Genomic DNA, 18,616 nt, shown 5'->3' with positions numbered 1-18,616 from the left:
TTCCACCATGCTGCACTTGCGATATTGTCAGAAACCATACGTCAAACCAGCCTGGAGGGAATTTTTGTATTTGAGGTCTCATCCCTTTAAGACTGGGATTTAAAAAGGAAACTATAATACAGACTTAACTATTGCAATCCTACTGAGCACTGCTATAAACTGAAATTAATAGGTAGAGATAGATTATAGATAGATAGGTAGATAAATAGATGGATAGATAGATAGATAGATGGACAGACTCTTGCAAGTTATTGTATTGATTGACATTGAACTGACTGGGACTTTGGCAGTAGGTACTTATTGAATGATTTCCTATCGCTTGCAGTGAAGACTTCAAATATAGAGGTCCATATGAAGAAGAGTATTTTAAATCATTTAATAGCAATAACAAAATTTTATTAAAAACAGGAGGAAAAAAAATGAAGTAATGATTACTATAAAACTATTTCTTAAATAGAAACCTTTATTAGCTGTGAACCTATATTATGAAGCTAATTTTCTTCAGCATGGAAATTGATTTGTTTTACTCTTGCAAATGAAAAATCAAGTTGGATTTTAGACTTTAAGGGAAATTGTCTTGACTGAATAATTATATAAAATGGGAGAAAGGGAGGGAAAAGGTTTAGACTGGAGATTTGAGTCCTCTAAGTGACAAAATGATCATTACAGGGTGTAGTCTGTTTACTGATGATCTTTTCCATTTTTTTTAGTAATAGGCTCATAATTTCAACACAAAAGTAATTTCAGATTTCTCTGGATATAAATAACATTTTTCCTTGAAGTTAAAGAATAAAACCATGGTTGCATTTCAAATATGTGCTGAACAAATTATATAGTCATTTAATTGTGTTGAGCTTTTACAAATCACCTAAATAAATTAATCCCATAACTTCTTTTTGTTTTCATCCTATCTGCTATTTTTGAAGATGGACTATATTGCACATTACTGCATAGGCTAGAAATGCTTAATCATCAGACTAAACTGGTCCAGGTAGCTGAAACGAGTCCAGCCAAAGCAGCAAAAGCTACGTCCAGATGGATTAATGCAAGTGAAAAACATTACACAGAGGACAGTGATGCACTGACTTGTTTGCTTATAGTTCTTCATTCAGGGTTGGCATTGATATCTGTGCAGCCTCTCTGTCCTGAAAGACAATGGCTTGGCTTCACTTACCATGCTCTCCCTGTGCCTTTGAAATATTTTAACAGTACATTTGGAATGTCAGTTTCTGCTGCTTTACTCATCTGAAGAAACAGCTTGATTGTTAAAAAAGTTAGTCCAATTTTGAATGTAGCAAATTTATAAAAAGATAAGAGAACTGGAAGAAGATGTACATTGACACAGTTAACAATGTCACCTAAGTATTGGAAATGCCAAACACTGAGCCAAGTTTCGGATACAATTGAGTGACCACGTCTGTTATCCATATGTAAGTCATTTAAGTTTAACAGGTAAACCATATCTTTTGGACTCATTCGTTTCTACACTTACACATACAGCTGCATATATGTGTGTATAAACAAAAATATAAATTAGTGTGCTTATTATGCACTTTTTTTTTTTTTTAATGCAAGAAAAAATTCACAGCATTCTTTGGGAAAGTGGAGAAGGGAGGGAAGAAGATGTCAAAACTAATTTTATTCTTTACTGAGATCCTTGGAAATATAATGGAAATTATCTTTCTACAATAGTTTACAATTACTGAGCAACCTTGGGAGTTCAAGCAGAAAATCAATTTCCAGCTCTTGCGGATGGATGCATAAAATTTCTGCTGGCCACACCAAATAGATCTACATAATACAATATATCTTATATTTAAAGGCTATAACTTACAATCTTAAAAAAAAATAAAAAATACAGTTATCCCATGATTTAAACATTGACCTTATAGTTTGGAAGTAGGCTGTAGACTGAGAACCTGCCAGAGAACAATATAAAAGGTAAATGCAGTGTAACACGTTACCAGATTGCATATATATATTTGTACAGTCTTGAATGAAGGTAATCAAGCAGCCAGAACATGGCCAAGGTTCTTAAGAAATGAACAGAAGACCCATGTTTTTTTTTTTTGAAATTTCACCCTGATTCATTAAAGGCCTTTATTTAATCAAGGGCTGGAGATCTGTTGTGGGGACCAGCCTGACCTTCTGAGGTTTTATCTTCTGGTGCAGCAGTTCTTGAGAGAATATGAAAGCAGAAGCTATAATTCCCTTTCCAAATGGCATGTAGAAAACAGTCCTTTTTATGTTACTGTGCTGACAGCACTGAGCTACGTGCAGTCCCATTCACTCACAGCTTTGCTTATGTGACTTTCACTTGAACAAGGGAAACTACTTCCTACAGTAACTTTTAAGAGTCTTCTTTTTATTAGGTATTCTTGGGAGGGCATACTTTGATTTGAAACTATTTAAAACTATTCTTTCACAAACTGCAGCTTTTTGTTAATCCATTTGCAGAAAAAATCACTTGAGGCATGGAAGTGCCAGACAATAAGAAGTCAAAGTCAATTAAAAATGTTATCAAAATAAACACCATAAGCCATGTAAGAGAGGACCTTTAGCCTCATGTTTGCCTCCTCAAAGTCTATATTTAGCATATATTTAGTAATATTTAACCATATTTAGAAATATGTTACTTTAGCTATATGGGTCTGTACAGCTATAGAATCTTTAGCAACACCCTCTGTAGCTAATGTGTTGATGGAAGCACCAAGTGCCACACGTACTTTTTCTGTCCTTTCACTTCTGTCTCAGCTCTCTGTGTAGGTCTAAAATCCACCTCAGGGAATTCCTCTGTAGCCTTTTAATATCTCATGAGATTTTTTGTTTCTCTTCAATTCCTCCTAAGCAAAAAAATCCTAATTCTAAGAAAGTTAGTGATGATTAGAATGTTTACTTTTTTTTTTTACCTCCTCTTTTTCATATTTTCACATTTACTTTAATCAGAAAATATAACATTATTTTGTGATGTTTTTCCTTAATTCCCTGACTAAATTTCTTTGCCTTGCTAAAGGTCAGTGACTCATTGATATGCTGTGTTAAATATATTGTACTTATTTGGATACCAACAGGTGTCATTCAGCCACCTGGCATCTGACAGACATATGTCTATGCTGCATACTACAGAGTTGCAATTATTGTCTATATAAAAGCCCACTGTGCAGCCATCAAAGCCAGTAATTGCGCTGATTTCATGGGGAATATAATGAAATCTACCATGAATTCTTAGATATGTGGAAATGTTCATTTTTTTCTCAACTGGCAGTAGTTCAAGATACGTCTGGATGATGTGGTGAATCCTCTAACTTACTTCACAGTACCAGTGCTGCTATTTTCAGTTACTGTTCATACATAGGTACATTGTATGTGTTAAGAAGGATTTACTCAGTGCCTGGACAGTTAAAAGGTTAAAAAATCCTTCAGTTTGTGCAAGAAATCTGTTCTTACATGTCATATCCCATTTCTTATCTCTTTGTAAAAGAAAAAGTAAAGATCAATGTTTCATCTGATTTAAATTTCAGGCAGCTGCTTTGACTTTATCAGAGTTGCATGGGCTTATCAGGAGATGGGAACCCCCCCCCCCCCCCCCAATTAACATGTAATTTTACTCACTATCCAAGAAATATGATTCAAATTAAAATGGAATTGTAAAACTTCCAATGTGATGCAAATTGAAAATTTTTAGTACCTATGGGTCTCTTACTTTCTGTGAATGACAGTTGAGGTGATTGCCATGCCAAAATGAACTGGCATTGGAAAGTGGGATGTAGGAATGTGCACATGGCAAAAAGCAAAACAGAACACTACAGGAAAAAAAAATCAAGACTGACAAACTGTTTCCATGTTTTCACATGGAAAGTAAATAGAAAGTTATATTGATATTGCACACAGATGCCTGAAAACTCTCTGGCTAATGCAGCAGAATTAGACACACATGAATACTTAAATCAACAGAGTTTTAATGCATGGCTAAAACAAACTCATAATGACCATAGTATATCAGCTATGTTGCAGCTGTCTATGGCTATCAAAGCTTTCTTTTCCTGACCTTAGGGAACAGTAGCTCACTTTAAAAATGTGCAATTCAAAAAAAAATAGAATTCTTTAAAATACTGTGATTAAAATAATTGTATTTTGGTCGCAAAGTAGAGTATAATGTCAGGTAATACACAGATGAACAGTTCATAGAAGACCATCTAATTCCCTCTGCTTACATTGTGTGGAAGGGAACAGAAGGACCTAAATCTTCTAAAGTACCTCATGCCTAGCAGGTACTTCTCAAGAACAGTTTTGACTGAAGCCATTAAGGAAGACAACAAATGGGAGAGTAGTGGTTGTGGGGATGATGAACAGTATAACCATTTCAGGATACTGCAATTTATAATGTCAATGCACTTAAAATGTTACTGCTTAGGGACTCTATCAGACTGTGGAAGGGGTTTGGGTACCAAGAACTGTGGCTTTGCACAGGCAAGTGATACTTTCATATCTGAGAATGAAAGAAAGATGGTGGACATGAGTGGGATCTTCATTCTTTTATAATGCAGACTTACAAGTCATGCTCCATCCCATTCCTCACAGCTGCTAAACTAGGCATGGGCTTACAGTGAAGCTTAGGGTTCTGTTTTCTTCTCTTTCAGTTTACGAAGGTGCCTTCCAATGATTCTGTGATTTGCATCCTGCTACAGTAGTGGCCAGGACTGGCAGTTCAGCCTCATTTCTGCTCATCCAGGTTGCCCTGCATCCAGACTTGGAGCCTGCTGTCTTCAGAGAGGTGATACCTTAGGTATGTAGGGCTTGCAGTAAATCTGTGTTTTATTTGCCTCTTCTTTTCCAATGATTTCTGCATGAAAAGTGGTTCTCTGTCAGTGTTTTAATGTTTCTTTCTTCCAATATGTGATGTTCATTACGTTAAGCTGCCAGGCTTAGATGTCAATGAGATTTTCTCAGAACAATTGTCTGCTTTATGACTAATCACATTTAGTCTGTTTGACCTGATAACACCATTTAGTTACATCCTATTTGTCTCACTAAGCTCGTGGAGGCATAAAGGAAAATGGAAGCGAGATGACTCTAAATATTGTTTTCTATCATGATGAACACTTCTCATTTTCCTTGTCTTAAACCAGTGTAAATGATGCAGAACACTATCAGGAATCAGGTAGCATCGGCATCGAGTATCTATAACCCAAAGCGTGAGTCTTTTGGCGGAACCAAAATATGCCACTCAGGAGCAAAGTTAGGTGTAGAGAACTCATGGGAAAATGCTCAAAAGGTATTGAAATTGATTTGAATGTAGGAGTTGCTTTCGAATATGGGAGAGTATAAGCTAGTAAATTTATAGAAGTTTTTCTGCTTGGTAATGCTTTTCACTATAGACATTAACTTCCTACTTATATACCAGAATTTCATTACAGTTTTGACACAGACTAAAGCTATGTACATACAATATTATTCTGTCTTCTTCAGATCTTGTTCCTTGATAATTAAGAGTTCTCTTACTTTGTGCTGACATTTTGCTATAGCATCTATAATTGTTTACCGGACCCCTAATATTAAAGCTGTTTGGTTGAGAGAGATCCTCTGACGTTAGCAACTTTTATGTTGTTGAATTGCACTAATGGGGAAGAGTGTAGCTATATCTGAAGACAGATGATCTTGTGCTGTGTCATGGTGACAATAGTGATGATGGTAGTAATAGTTCATTGAGATTGATGGTTACAAAATAGTAGATTTCTAACTGTGAGTAAGCCAGTAAGAAAATTAAAATATAGGATCTTCTCAGGTAAGCAAGATAAAACACAATATTTTGCACATCATATTTTTTACAGAAAATAACCTTATTTCATCACAATTAAACAGAACTTTCAAGAGTATTGACTACTTTTATCATCAGCCTTTCATGGAAGTGACCATAACTACCTGGAAGTGACCATAACTACCACTCCCCTTCCTCAGCCTTTCTGTTATTTTTTGAGCAAGTATTAGCCTCCCTTTCCTACCTGATTGACTGATACCTGCTTTGACTCAGAGCAAACGTTCTTAGCCATGTGGCAGCTGTGAAGTTTCATACTGTTTTTTATAAATTTGGTGAACATTGTTGGTGCCCAAAATCAAATCTCTTCACTTTTTTATGACTATGTAAGTTAGTCTAACCAAAGACATTACCTCTCCAGACCTCGCTTGGCTAAGAGAAGAAATAACATTCTAGGTTCTGTCTCTGACACTTTTCTCAGATGTCTCCAGATGTTTTATGGTGCTAATACTCTTGTTTTTCCTTATGCCTATATACAATTCCAGGTTGACTTGGAAAATGGGACAGAACTCGTGACAGCTGCCTTTTCATTATAAGGAAGTTTTCTTAGCAATCTACACTAAATGTTTGCATGGTCCTCAGGTAGCGGCTTGCATATGTCTCACTCTATAATGTCTTTCTCTGAGGCAATGATTATCATCTCTTTTATCAACAGAACATCATGACAGAAAATGGTCATGTGACAAAATCAAAGCCCAAGACAGGACAAGGACTCTGCCTCCTGATTCCTTGACCATGACATTGGCTCCTTCTTTGCTAATATAGTATGGTCAAGTTTTGCTGGAAGTACTAAATTCCAAGGGGTTCCAGTTGAACAGTCTCATTGTGGCAGTTATAACCATTTCAGATTGGTCACTTATCATAGCACTGCACTGGAAATGTTTGAAATGAGGTGAAGGACAACTGCTGCAGAGAAAGGTGTTATATTAGAAATGCCATATTGAATAGAACTGCAAGCACTGACCAAAATATAGATAAGGCTGGAAACAGCTTTTTCTTGTCTGTGAAATCCATGATGGAAGGGCTGAGCTTCACTGATTTCAAGGCCACTAGGAATCACAATGGCCATCCAGCCTTAACCACTCATAAAGACACAGTGAAGAATTTGGACAGTTAAAGAAAATTAATCCATAAAAGGATAGTGGTCCAAACTCCAATAATCTAAATATTTTAAATCTATTAGAGAATATTTGTTGAGTTCTATTCTTAGTAGACCTGGAACAGATGACAAACTCAGTCACAAGTCTTTGGAAATTCTTGTTACACTTTTATTATTGAGAATATGAACTAATTGCCCTGTAAATGTGCAAAACATTCCCCATTTTGTATTTTCCTTTCAACTCTTACACCCTTAAATGTTTTGTAACTTCTGGCATTGTAGGTCTTGTTGCCTCCTCTGTGGAAAAAGAATACATAATAGATGAGCTCATTCGGTGCACCTCCTTTCCTGCCACCTGGTGTCTGTTTTTTCCCCCTTTTCTATGAAGGTCCAGTCTCTCCCTTGGATATTTGTGTTCTGTGCATTGTAATGTTCAGCATACCTTGTGAATTTGGATCCACAGATACCCATTAAATCTGTAAAAGTGCAGGAGAGTCTATATGGGCTTCTATAAAATCCAAAACACTGCTTAACCTTCTTCCAACAATAAAATAGTCAGACGCATGCTTGGCCTTTTAAAGTGTAGGAACCTCTACGAAAAATCCAATCCACTCCCTTGAAAATCCTTAGTTATTACTAGTATCATTACCACTATGGAAATCAATAGTTTCCATGTGACCAGCTAATATTCCTTCTTTGTTGTCTGAGAAAATGATGATGATCCAGAGATGCCTTTCTGCATGTCTTTTCAAACTTCTCAGTGCATTTTCAGCCTTTTCAGAGAAGGCTGTGATTTCAGTTGCAAAACTAAAGATTATATGGATTCCATCATTCTGTCTTTAATTAGCCCCTTCTTTAGTGCAGTCAAGAAGATAAAAGAAGTATGGTATTATTCTCTTTATTCCCTTTATTACGATAAATAACCTTAGAGTATTTTCTTATGTTGTTATGAGTCTCTTACATGTTTTTAGTGCCCCAAAAGCTTATATTAAAAGGGCTTTATTGAAGGACTTCTGTACTATCATCTGCAGTGGCTGAAGCATTCATAAAGGATTGTTGTATAGTTCAACCTTGACTGTATGGTATTACAGTGTTTCTGTGGTGCGTATGAATAGCTGAGCTTTTAGCTCATAGATTTTATGAAAAAGAGACAAGTCATTTGCACTCGATTTATGTAATATTAGCCAACTTCCAATTTTTCCTCACAACTTCTCCGGACATCTTATTTCACTGTATTCATTTGTCACTTTAATGTACCTAACTCAAAATATATCAGGACTGGGGATTAGAAACTAGTTCATCTTGGTTATTTAGGCTGTGCCGTTTAATTTTATAGACCAAAAGGAAATGATATAAGGTTGTATTTGTTCTTTGATTGGATAAGTATGCAAGCACATATCAAATAAACAGTTACAGAAGCAAATTTAGATGCATGAAACTGAAATTTGTTTTGCCATGAACATAAACTGTGAACAGAAATTAAGTCCAGGTGGGTGAAGAAAAACATAGCTGGAGGAGATTCAACTACAAACATAAGTCTGCATCCTACTGGCATTTTATCCAATATCTTCTTAGCTCAACTGTCTCTTCTTTTGGTTTCATTTCTACCCACATCTGAAGTCTCCCTGCTGCATCTTAAGCTCATTAATTCGTATGCTTCACTCATTAACTAAAGAGTAGAACTGTACAAAAAAGCTCACTTTTTCTGGTTTAGCGCAATACGAAAATCTAAGCAGAACAGAAACAAATGGGAGGCGGAGGGGAAGCAGTTTAGACTGAACCAAATACTGCCTTCCTACCTAGTTGCAAAGAAGAAAACTGAAAAATTGTTTTTTTCTTGAATCATTCAGAATGAAATGAAGCAATTTGGTCAATGTGATTCACTTGAGATGTCTGCAGAAAACAAAAAAAAACAACAAACAAAACCCCCAGAAACAGAAAGTAGAATTTTCACAAAACAGGGATGGTGGTGAGTCTCCCTGTTTGCATTATAGATATTAAAGTGCAGAGAGGTTAGGGTGTCCTGAGAGGCATCTCTGTCCTCCTCAACCTGCAGAGTACTGTCACAACCCCGTTCCCTATAAAGGGCTGCAGAGCATTTGGAGCTTCCAGGAGCCACATCCTCAGTGTTTCCTGCTAACATGAATGCTTACTGTTAAATATTTCAATTTCAGTAGACTGGAGATTGAAAGCCTCATATAACAGTGAGTAATACAGTGAGAACAAGCACCACAGTCATCTTTCTGAATGTACCTAATCTCAGATTATATGAGTTATTACTTCTGTGATACCCATTGTATTATTATTAATATTTATTTATTTATTTATTTATTTGCATCATGCCTATGTGATGTGTACATTAAGAAACGCTGAAATAGAGGAGCCCTGGTCTAAGACCTCAGTTTTTTGTGACTTCAGCCATGACCCTCTGACCCCTTGCTGATGTGACAGCTGGGCAGGACAAGCTCAGTGTTGCAAACAGCAGGGAGAGAAGGGGTAGAAGAAAACCAAGGGATGCTTGAATAATAACTCAAAACCACACAGCTTGTTCAAGCAGCTGACACATTGAAGATAGCTACAGGAGGAGGGCAAGTAGTTTTTTTATTTTTATTTTTAGTTATACAAAGATCAGCGTATTCCTCATATGTTCTTATTTTGTCACCTTTTTAATATCGTTCCTGTATCTTACACATGAGGTCTGAATCTACTCTATTAAGCATAACACAATAGAGGATTATTTAAAAGCAGGATTTTTTAAATTTATCAGTCAAGTGACCTGCTGATATTCCTTACACCCACTGACCACAATTTACATCACATATGTGTGTATTGTGTTGTTCCAAACAAAATTGTCTTCATTGGAAATTCACTAAAATGTACAAAAATAACAAAACTGAAAAGTCTTTATAAATGACAGTAAAGATTAGGAAATGGTGGATTGAGGCAATGGGAAACATTTAAGAATGGATTGCAGTGCACTTCGGAGGAGAACAGTCCCTGCCTTTAACATCCTGGGTCCTGATGAATGACATTAGTGTCACTGTGACTTCATAGATAGCCTTCTGCCTCCGGGACAGAAAGTTTTTGGCTCAGATCCATTTAGTGCATTACTGGGGAGGCTGTGCACATCCAGAGGTCACGTTTCGGGTGAGATGTGCAATGGAGGTGTCCACAAAACATTTCGATATCTTCCAGGCTCTTATTCCTGTTCTGCTTCCAGATAGAGCTCAGTATTGTCCTCTGTTACTCCTTGCACTTCTAAAGTGCACCCAGCAGCTGAGGTTAATTCTGAAAATTTTTTCCTTTGGATACTCCATGCCTTTGCACAAACATAGTTAAAAAAAAATTCTCTGTCCTATTTATTTTTGTTCTTCTTCATACTGTGGTCATTAGTAACTCAATTGCTTCAGCTTCCTTTCTGGGATGGCAAATTCTCCAGAGTAACCCAATCCTAACACTCCCCCCTTTTTTTTCCCATGAATTTCTGTACATCACAGAGTCTGTGCAGATTAGGGGTCGTGGGTAAATCTAGGAATATAAACCTGCTTAAGGTCTTTTAGTATCAAACTTTCAAAGTTTTACCATGTTCTATAACCTTAATTCTGAGGAAATTCCCATCTGCATGCATTGCCTCAGCAACGAGATCAGTTGTGACAGTGAGTGATGTCAAAATTTGGAGGGGGGGGGTTGAAGTTCCATTTTGGGTGCTTCTGGGGACTTCCAATGAACGTTTTTCCAGTGCTTGGGTGAATTTCTCTATTTCACTCAAGCAGTCAGGTTTCTTTTCAGGTAGAGAGGGAGCAGAGTGTGTCTGAGGGTGCCTTATCAAGGTGTGCTGGGGGATGATCTTGAGCAGTGGGAGTCTGCCCGGTGCTCAGCAGGAGGAGCTCAGGTTGCCAAAGGGCAGGGGAAAAGGGCTTGGTGTTTTTTTTTTTTTTTTCCTTTGGGTCCATGGCTGGAAGTCCAGCTCTTGCTGCAGCACCTTATAAAAACAAGATCCTTACAGAAAGGCAATTTTGGTTTTCTGAAGCCCTTCCATGTAATTATCCAATATAGAAAATGTGAAAATCTGTGCCAGCAGTGAGCCTGCTGGGACTCACAGCAGGGAAGAGTGTGATTAACAGACAAACACAGCAGCAGGCAGCCAGGAAGGGCTCAGCAGAGGGAGAGCTGGCTGGCTTCTCAAGAAACATGTCCTAGCCTGGAAACAAGAAGTGGGTGTATGTGTACAGCCAGTGCCAGGAAAGAAAAGAAAAATTAAAAGAATGGGCTTAAATCTCTGTTCCTGTTCCACTCTGTGTGTGTGTGGACAGGAAAAGGGTAAGGGTAGGAAACTGGTAGAAAAGAGGTAGGAAAAAGCAGTGTGGCCCAAAGCCTGAGCTTCAGATTAGACTCAGGAAAGCCATTTTTTTATTGACTGCTGACATAATACTTGACTTTTGGATCCATCATGTATCTTGGTGCCTCTGTTTCTCCTCCTCTCTTGCCTGCCTTGTTCTGATTAGATAGTATTGAAGCCAGTGGCAGTCTCTAAGGACTGTTTGTACACAGCCAAAGACAACAAAAATCCTGTCATATCTATGTCTTGCAGGTAATCCAGCAGTATGTATATAGTTAAAAACAATCATAAAAACCAGAAACTTGTTCAAAAATATTTCCACTACATTTTTATGGGCATTCCCAGAAATTGGTACTGTGGCACAGGCTCAGGTCTGATAGTCATTGTGTGAGACACGAAGACTCTGTGTGCATAAAACTGATAAGTTGCATAAACTGAAGCCATGTGCATTTTCACTTTTTCTCTTGTCCATATAGGTGGAATTCATCTCACCTGACTTTAGGGTCTATATGCGGTTGCATGATCAAAGGTGTCTGTGGTTGTTTGGAGCTGTTGTACACTGTCATGAACATCTCCATACTGCTGCTATCTCAGTCTTGCACCTCTCTGAAATGGCTGTAGACGGCGGCAGGGGTTATACCAGAGCACCTAAAATGACTCTGGACATCTAAACTTAGGCCATAGTGTTTGTGCATTGGGGATCTATATCTGAAACGTAACTGTCCTGCTCTCCTTCAATAATTAAGTTCTACTCAAGGAAAGTTTATCGACTACCTCAGCAGACATGAATTGCATCTAAACTCCACTGACTGCATTAACCAGATGTCTATTGACTATAAAAGAACTGTGATGGCTAGTTCAGATGTGGAGACGTGCACTGCAGACATCCAGAGTGACTCAGGTAAATCTCAGCTGATACCAGAGCACTTGCTGAAGGATGGAAGACTGTAGCTTTTGCTCAGGTGAGGAATAAACCTGTGTAGCACCAACAAAGTCATGTCAAACCAGTAGAAAATGATGGGGTATAAAAAACAATGTAAATAATAAGGATTTATGCAATTTTCTCTTCTCGTTTCATTTGATTTGCTTATTTGCTCTAACAGCCTATGTTGTAATCTCAAACTATTTGACAGCTGGCTCTTTAAGGGTTTCAGCTCAAAGTGTGTAGGATGAAATAGAAGGAAAAAAAAGAGACAAAAAAAAAAAAGTTTTTTTATGAAATCACTTTTAGCTTTTGTGTAAGTAACAAAGCACAGAGAATTAGTCCAGAATTCTTGTATCAAGGTGTGCTAGAAGTCACATGGAAACAAATAAAGGATCTAATCTCACCATGTGGGAGGAAGTAAGCCAAACTTTTAATTTTCAAAAGACACCTTCAGACTTTTCCCTCCCTTTGAAATATGCTTGTAATTATGAATCTCACCTCTGAAACTTTAGAGGGAGAAAGTTCCCTTGAAAGTCCATAGCCTTTATCTCAAATGTGGAGCTTGTCAAGCTGTTTGATCGATGTCTATGGATTAAAGCATTAGAATTTGAAAGGAAGTTATACGTAAAATTGTTTGGGCCTGATTCTGTAATCACCTTCTGTAATCTATCATCAAGGTGAAAGATGGTAGTCACCCATGATGTAGAGTTATTACAAGTTCACAATTGTTGACCTGAATCCCCCACACAGCCTGCCAGTACTAGGAAAGAAATAAACAAGAATACGGTCATTTTTTTTTTTTTATTTCCTTTTTTTTCCTTAGCAAAACAAGAAAAAACCATCACTCTTACTTCTTCATCTCTTATTTGCTAAATAGTGTTCTGCAGGCCATTTGCATTTCTCTTTCACACAAGAAGCACAAGTTAAGGCTGCAAGAGCTTTCTACTACAATTCTGTCTTCTGTCCTCATTCATGTGTATCTGAAGTGATAAATTAAGTCTGAAGTTACAATATGCAAAGCTGTGAAATGCACCTCAGCCTACTGAGTCCTCTTGTCACCAATACAGAAATGGAAGACAGCTTCTAGGCTATTCAGGAGCATCATGCTACCAGCACAATTCCTAGTCTTTACAACAGAGACTCACCAAATGCATACAGAATTAAAGTATATAATTCAGAGTAGGTAGTGGGATGTTTATGCTTGTGGTCTGTGGAAAAATGTCCACTGGTATTTAATTCTATGCCTTTTGCCTGGTTAAGCAGTCACTCGGCTTGTTGCAGAATTCTTTAGGCACATACCTCATTAAGCGGAGAGAGCTTCTATTGGGAAGAGACAGAGTCACAGTTAGGTTAAAATGAGTTTAATTTGTGTTTTCACATATACTGCTGGTATTGACAGAGTCACTCCAGGTTTGTGCTGATGCCACTTACTTTTACATACCCATCAGAGCAACACAAGGCCCCTCCACCCAACAGGGTGCAAGACAAGTGAAGGAGCATTTGGCCAAAAAGCTACTTGGGATCAGCCTTTGAATCCAGATGATCTTCAATAGAAAAGCTTCCAGGAAGGGATTCTGAGGGGGCATGGGGAGACGGTTTTATATTTTTATTTTTTAATCCCAAATCATTTGTGCATCTTCCACCACTCTTCTTTAGCTAGACTGGTAGGATTTTTCCCTTTCATCCTTCCTGAGCCACACAGAGAGCCTTCCATCTAGCTTGTGTGTCCGCAGGAGGCCAGTGCTTGGTGGATACAAAGAAGCTTTGGCCTTGCTAATCCACTCATCCATCAGTGCCACTTCTCCGGTGGTGCATTAATGGAGATGGCATGCTGGGGGACAGTGCAAGGACACCAAGATGCCTGGGTGGTGAGGAGGACTGGGGGTGCAGGGTTTCTGGTCCCCTCACACTGGTTTTGGTGGGGGGGGAGAGCAATACTGGGATGTGTTTGAAAAGGTGACCTTGGTGTATCTGCACAGAGACACAGAAGACGCTGCAGCAGAGGGAGATCTGACTCCAACATCTGTGATGGAAAGCAAAGACCAGCAAGTCCTATCTGGAAACTAGTTTGTTGATGAGTCAGGTTGGTTGATGTATCAAGTTTCTTTTTTAAAACATTTTTCAACCTGTGATTGTTTGCAGCAAGTTGCAAACCAGATTGTACTGGCAGAGCAGAGTATGTGTTCAAACTCCACTGAAAGCCTGCAGCCAACAAGAGAGATAAAGGCATTCTGTTCCTTGCACTGCACAATAATAGGGAAGGCATTAACAATGCTGAACTGAAAAACAAGCCCTCTGTTTAGATAGCTTTGTGCAACAATAACAGGAGCCTGTTCGTGAGCTCAGTGTACTCTTTATTTACTAGGTACACTATGTACAAATTACACAAACTTACTCAAGCCCCTGGAATTACAAAATTCACAAGGTAATTAATCAGAGCTTGACAGCACAGCAGCGGCCACTTCACCTCAAATCCAGTGTCAGAGAGGGAAGATAATTTCATGATGCAGGCACAAGCCTGTGCTAGAGGACAGCTGGTTTTGACTCCTAGCTTTGTGCAGTCAATTCTGCTTGAGTTCTCATGGGAATAATATTTCTGATTGACCAATCTGTCTGTGTTAATAATATACACATGAAATTTGGGAGTGAGGGGGCAGTATTATCTTTGGACATAGATGAATACTCAGCCCAATCTGTGATTAATCTTGGAAGTATCTATATGTTTCTCTAATATAAATAATTGCATATATATATATAAAGTATGGATGACCTAGCTAGTGCAGAGGCAGCATCATCTGTAAGATAAAGTGAGTGTCAGAGTTTCTTTTAGGATGTTTAGATTTTTTAAATTTTATTCTTGAAGTTCAAATCATTCATAAGACCTGGGAAAATAGCCTCTCGGTGTATGATTTTGTGAACATCTTTGTTGTCCATGGAGCTGAGTAACTTGCTATTTATATGCCAAACAGGACAGCAGAAGTATGAGTATTTGCAGTAAGAGGTCCTTAGGCAGGAACTACGCTAAAAAACAAGTAGTTGGTTAGTATTTTATGTGGCGATCATAAATTGGCAGGCTCCAAAGCAAATCTCTGAATAAAACTAAAACAAAGCAATCAATCAAACAAACTCCATAAAGCGCATTTATGAAGTTGTGGAAATTCTGAAAGGAACTGAAATCCTTTTGGCGAGCAATGGTGTGGGGTATCCTGTCTTTCATAAAATTTTGCCACGTTGGCCTCTCCAGAGACTCCAGGCTCACATGAAAAAGATTTTGTCATTATGCTTAGCTTTAGTTTTAGGCTGTTTTGTTCAGTCACTGTGTTCCAACACTAACCACAGCAATGTGAAGTATGAACTAGTCCAGCACTGCTGCATATTGTGAGCACTCTGACAATGCTAGTCAACGTTTGCCTATATCACAGATTTTAAAGTTCTGATTGTTTTTTCTATAATGAAATACATGAAAAACTTCCTGATGCTATAATTATCTCATGTAAGCCAGTAACAAAGTTAAATGTGTATGTTACTTGCAAAACCCAAGCTTTTGATAGATGTTTACAATTTTTAAAGCATGTTGGTTAGATTTTTTTTTTTTTGGTCTCCCTCTCTCAGAGGTGTACCTAGGCAGACCCATGGTACCAGGTACGTTTTTTTGGATATGAAAAAGGATATGAAGAATGTTTATAAATGTTATAAGAACTAAAATATTTCAAAATTATTTTCTGTAAAATATACTGCCTATATAGAATAAGTGATGGGGAGAAAAAAAAAAAAAAAGAAAGAAATCTTCACTGGCAGAACCTTTATATGACTCTCCAGTGTCATTTGTTTCTATATATTTTTAATGAAAAATGGGAAATATGAACTGGATTTTATTGCCTTTTTGAAATAGCAGCATATGGAATTCTGCTCAGACTTACAGTCTCTGAAATGCGTGATCAAACTCTCTCTTAGATTTCCTTTCTAAAGATTTTTTCAAAAAGGCTCAGTGGTGAAAAGCATCTTTCAAAAAATGTTTCTATAAAGGGAAGATTCTAAAGAGGTTGGAATCTTTGTGCATGTTAACATATCCTGCTGTTACTATCATAGCATCTTCATGTAAAATAATGATAAGAAAAATGTTCTTCCACTCTCAGCATTTTTTGCTTTTTTCTGTAAGAACAGATTGCTGTTCTACTATCTGCACTGAGTTTGCACCAGCTGTATCAGAAATTCAGCACAGGAAAGGAAAAAAGTCATTCACCTTGCAGATCCAACAGCAGAAAGTACTCCTCATGTCTTTGGCTCGAGACAGTCAATATAACAAAGGGCTTGTTTCAGGTTATGTAACGTTAGATGATGGGGTCACATGTTAGGAGCTACTCCAAAAATAAAAAGGTTTAAAAAGACAGAAGAAAAGAATGAGATGTTCTATCTTAGCCCTAAGTTTTGAAGTCTAAAGGTACTTCTTCTTGACTTCTATGTCCAGCCTGGGGATTTTCTAAAATATCACAGTTTGAAGGTTTAGTTTAAAGCTTGATGCTTCATAAATCTAATTTTCTAGTGGATGTCCTTTCTGACAATGAATGTTTTGCAAATTCCTCTGAAAGTGTGTAGAGTATTGAGTTTAACTTATAGAGCTATCTGTGTGGACATATAGCTTCTTTGATGCCTAAAATATTTTCAAAAGAATTTTTTCTTTGCTGCAAGTAGTGGCAGCTGCCAAAGAAAATGGAAAATACCAGCTTAAAAATAAGCAGAAAGCAAATGGGAGCTTCAAGATATATTGCGTAAAAGAAGAGAATAAGTTTGGTTATCCCTATCTGCATTCTCCCACAGCCTTGCCAGCTTAATGACTGGTACAATATGAGGTCTGTGAGGAAATGTCTTCCCTCATGGTGCTTCACAGAAACTGTGGGACAATTTTTAAGTTCAGACTGTGGAAGAAAATAGGTCTGTGAATGATTTCACTGCAATGGTCTTGAGTAGCTGTAAGAAACTTCACAAGTTATGATGTATTGTTTGGTTGGTTTTTAGCCAATATAATAATTTTGGATTTTTGGCTTAAAGAACACTTCCATGGGGAAAGTTGTATATTTTCCGTCCTTAGTCATGCATCTATGCCTTTCCTGGAGTTTAGATGTCCTGTTTCATTATTACTTTAGTTTTCTCATAGCTGTTCACATGGATCCTGCCCACCTCACCTAGCAGCCTCACTCCCATCTGCACTGGGTATTTGTCCTTACACCAGTACCCTGAAAAAAAAAAAAAGAAAAAGCACAGTGTGGCAATGATTTACAAAGTCTGACAAAATACTGAAACAATATTTCACACATCCCTCCCCTTGGATCACGAAAGAGAACTTAATTTCTGGAGGGAACAGTAGCCATCTAACTAATTGATTTAAGCAGAAAACTCACTGTCAAGGTCAGACTAAAAACACAGTGAGGCAGGATATATTTTATTACATGGAACCTCTCAGTGTTTTAATTTGATTATGTTATTAGTTCCATGTAAGTGTATTAACCGAAAAGGCACGATTAGCTGAATACATTTCAGAAGTGACAAGGAGGCTGGTATTGACATTAGCAATTCCACTATTAGCATTCAGACACTGGTTTTTATCTAGGAAGGCAAATAATCAAATTTTAAGGCAGAACTTCTCAGAAAAGACACCTGAAAAATCTGTCATGGAAAAGGAACACTTTAGGGATTTCTGCTTGTCCAGACAGAGTAAAAGCCTCTGGTCAAATGGTAATAAAAGGACAGTTAACAGTTTTTCGAAGGTCGATTTAACCTTGAAAAACAAAACTGGAGAACATAATTCTAAACAAAATTTCCAACAGCAGAGAGCAGCACTGCCATGAGGTCCTATCTGAAAAATCTTTGCACACTGACAACTCATGATCACTTTTTTTTTTTTTAAAAAAAAAGCACAATACGTATTTTGATAGTTTAAATATAAAGAAAATTGACTCTGCCTCAAGTATATTCGAAGACATCAAGGATAAGACTGAATTCCATTAGACCACCATGATAATCTTTTGACCACTACAAAGGCAAACACTTTTTCAAAAAATAAATCTGCTCTGAACCCTGATATTATTCCTTCATTGTTTTTGTTTTGTTGTTGTTGTTGTTGTTGTTGTTGTTTTTCCTTTGCCTGTCCTTGCACCTTGGGGCATTCAGCTGCTCCTTATGCTTCTCTTAGCATTTGAGCTAATCTTCTGATTTTAAATGTCCTCACTGAAGAAATAAAAAGCTGAGAACATTAGGAATCAGACTACATCTGTCTGGACACCAAAAGGCAAGGACAGACTGGGCAATATGTTGGAAAAAGTATAAATAAATAAATAAATAAATAAAATCAGTGATGTAAAAAGGAAAGAAATCTGTAACTATGCAGGAATTTTTAACATATTTTTAATATATATTTATATATATATAAATATCCATTAT

At 37.4% G+C, this 18,616-nt stretch overlaps 1 long non-coding RNA gene across 1 annotated transcript in view; it reads left to right on the top strand.

Moving 5' to 3' along the window:
• The window catches only part of LOC106034122 (uncharacterized), a 58,282-nt gene that overhangs the window by 38,784 nt on the left and 882 nt on the right, over positions 1–18,616 (top strand). The window contains exons 3-4 of the long non-coding RNA XR_007168817.2: positions 4,641–4,786; positions 14,158–14,261. This is a non-coding gene — a long non-coding RNA (uncharacterized lncRNA). The remainder of the gene's footprint in view (positions 1–4,640; positions 4,787–14,157; positions 14,262–18,616) is intronic.

This window comes from Anser cygnoides, chromosome 1 (genome assembly GCF_040182565.1).
Source record: "Anser cygnoides isolate HZ-2024a breed goose chromosome 1, Taihu_goose_T2T_genome, whole genome shotgun sequence".
NCBI classification, from domain to species: domain Eukaryota; kingdom Metazoa; phylum Chordata; class Aves; order Anseriformes; family Anatidae; genus Anser; species Anser cygnoides.
Note: the sequence above shows the minus strand (reverse complement) of the source record. Positions and strands in the feature narration are given on the sequence as shown.